The following is a 3,468-nucleotide window of genomic DNA, read 5'->3' as shown; positions in this document are numbered from 1 at the left end:
TTGTATGTATCTAAGAGTGTATCTATTTCTTCTGGGTTTTCCAATGTATTGGCATATATATTGGCTCATAGTACCCATGAATTATCTTCTGAATTTCTGTGGTATCAGATGTAATGTCTCCTTTTTTATCTCTGATTTTATTTACTTAGGTCTTCTTTCTTCTTTTCTTAGTTGGGTTAAAGATTTGTCACTTTATTGCTTCATAAGATCAACTTTGCTTTGATCTTTTGTATTTTTTCATTTCAATTTTATTTATTTCTGCTCTTATATTATTATTTTTTCTTCTACTAATTTTGGGTTTGATTTACTCTTGTTTTTCTAATTCTTTAACCTGCATCATTAAGTTGTTTATTTGCAGTTTTTCTGCTTTTCTGATGTAAGTGCTTATTGCTATAAACTTTCTTCTTACTACTGCTTTTGCTGTATCCCATAGGATTTTGTATATTATATTTCCATTTTCTTTTGTTTCAATACATTTTAAATTTTTCTTCTTAATGTCTTTATTGGCCCAGTGGACATTCAGGAACATATAATCTGATTTCCATGTATATATATAGTTTCCAAAGTCCCTCTTGTTATTGATTTCTAGTTTTACTCCATTGTGGTCAGAAAATACATTTGATACAATTTTATTTCTTTTGAAGATTTAAAGACTTGTTTTGTGGCCTAATGTATGGTCTATTCTTAAGGATTATCCATGTTCCGAGAAGAATGTATATTCTGCAGCTGTTGGATAAAATGTTTTTAAAATATCTGTTAGGTACATTTGATCTATAATGCAGATTCAGTCCAATGTTTCTTTGTTGATTTTCTGTCTGGAAGACCTATCTGTCTAATGCTGAAAGTGAGGTGTTGAAGTCTCCAGCTATTATTGTATTGGGGTCAATTTCTGTCTTTAGCTCTAATAATATTTGCTTTATATATCTGGGTGTTCCAGTGTCAGGTGCATATATATTTATCATTGTTATATCCTCTTGTTGAATTAACTCTCTTATCATTATATAATGACTTTCTTTGTCTTATTTCATAGTTTTTGTCTTGAAATGTATTTTATCTTATGTAAGTGTAGCTATTCCTGCTTTGTTTTGGTTTTCAATTGCATAGAACAATTTTTGCATCCTTTTTTTTCAGTCTATATGTATCTTTATAGGAGAACTGTGTTTCTTGTCGGCAATAAGTCACTGAGTGTTTGGTAGATGTTTTGTTTTGTTTTCATTCAACCACTCTGTGTCTTTTGATTGGAGATTTTAGTCCATTTACATTCAGTGTCATTTTTGATAAGTAAGGGCTTACTCTTGTCATTTTGTTATTTGTTTTCTGGGTGTCTTTTGGTCCTCTCTTCCTTTTTTCCTTTCCTCTTATCTTCCTTTCAGTGAAGATCATTTTCTCAGGTGGTATGTTTTAATTTCTTGCTTTTAATTTTTGTGTGTATCTGTTGCATATGTTTTGATTTGAGATTGCTATGAGATTTGCAAATAATAGATTATAAATCCATTATTTTAAACTGATGGCAACTTAATACTGATTGCATAAACAGACAAAAAACCAACAAGTGAAGAGAAGACTAAAAAACTCTACACTTTAACTTTATTCCTTCACTTTTAAACTTTGTGTTCTTTCCATTTATACCGTATTATACTGTCTATTATTGAAAAGTTGTTGTTTTCATTTTTGATAGGCTAATCTTTTAGACATTCTACTCAACTTAGGAGTAGCTTACACACCACAACTATAGTGCTATAATATTCTGTCTTTCTGTGTACTTACTATTACCAGTATGTTTCATACCATCACGTGATTTTTTTTTATTGCTCATTACAGTTCTTTTCTTTCAGATTGAAGAACTCCCCTTAACATTTCCTGTAGGACAGGTCTGGTGTTGATGAAATCCCTCAGCTTTTGTTTGTGTGGGAAAGTATTTCTCTTTCATGGTTGAAGTATATTTTCACTGGATTTACTATTCTGGGATAAAGAATTTTTTCTTTCAGTACTTTAAATATGTCATGTCACTGTCTCCTGGTTTGTAAAATTTCCACTGAAAAATCTGTTGCTAGACATATGGGAGCTCCTTTCTATATTACTTGTTTCTTTTCTCTTACTGCTTTTAGGATACTTTCTTTATCCTTGACATTCGGCAGTTTGATTAGTAAATGTGTTGAAGCAGTCTTCTTTTTATCTAATATAAGTATAGCTACACCTGCTCTGTTTTGATTGTCACTTGCTGGGAATATCTTTTTTCATCCCTTTATTTTCAGTCTATGTGTGTCTTTATAGGTGAAGTGTGTTTCTGAATTTCTTCTGTGTTATCCTGAATTTTGTTGAGCTTCCTCAAAACAGCTATTTTGAATTCTCTGTCTGAAAGATCACAGATCTCTATCTCTCTGGGTTAGTCACTGGTGCTTCATTTAGTTTGTCAGGTGAGGTCATGCTTTCCTGAATGGTCTTGATGTCTGTGGTTGGTCTTTGATGTCTGGGCACTAAAGAGTTTGGTATTTATTATAGTCTTTTGTAGTCTAGAAGCTTATTTATACCTATCCTTCTCGTGAAGGCTTTCCAGGTATTCAAAGGGACTTGGATGTTGTAAGTCTTTGGTCACTGAAGCTGTGTCTGCTTTAAGTTAACCCCAAGTTCAGTAATACTGTGGCTCTTGCAGACTTGTAGAGGTACTGCCTTGATGGTCTTGGATAAGATCTAGAAGAATTCTCTGGATTACCAGGCAGAGACTCTTATTCTCTCCCCTTATTCTCCCCCAAACAAATGGAGTCTCTCTCTCTCTCTCTGCGATGGAAAAGGGGTGATACAAGCAGCCATGTGGCCGCCAGCACTGGGGCTGTGCTGGGTTAGACTCAAAGCCAGCATAGCACTGGCTGTTGCTCAAGGCCTATAGTGACCACTGCCTGGCTATTGACTACATTCACTCAAGGGCCAAGGGCTCTATGATTAGCAGGTAGCACATCCAGCCAGATTTGTGTCTTTCCCTTCAGGGTGGTGAGTTCCCCCAGCCCTAGGCAGGTCTGGAGATGCCACCCAGGAGCCCGGGTCTGGAGTTGAGAACCTTAGGAATCTACCTGGTACTCTACTTTACTGCAGCTGTGCTGGCACCAAAGCCATAAGACAAGCCCCTCCACTCTTTTCTTCCTTTTCCTTAAGCAGAAGGGCCTCTTCTTATGGCCACCATTGCCTCTGGCCTGTGGTGAGTACTCCCTGGCTACCACTGATATTTATTCAAGGCCCAAGGCCTCTTTAGTCAGCTTGCAGTGAATGCTGCCAGTCCTGAGTCTCTCCCTTCAGGGCAGTGGGCTCCCCTCTGTCCCAGCACAGGTCTAGAAATGTCATCCTGGACCCAACACCTATAGCCAGAACCCTAAGAGCCCACTTGGTGCTCTACCCCACTGTGGCCAACCTAGTATGCAAGCTGCAAGAAAAAGTCCCCTTTACTCTTCCCTCTCCTTTCCTCAAGCAGAAGGA

Source organism: Aotus nancymaae, unplaced genomic scaffold, assembly GCF_030222135.1.
Source record: "Aotus nancymaae isolate 86718 unplaced genomic scaffold, 86718_ANA_hifiasm-v0.15.2.pri h1tg000007l, whole genome shotgun sequence".
In the NCBI taxonomy this organism is placed as follows: domain Eukaryota; kingdom Metazoa; phylum Chordata; class Mammalia; order Primates; family Aotidae; genus Aotus; species Aotus nancymaae.
Note: the sequence above shows the minus strand (reverse complement) of the source record.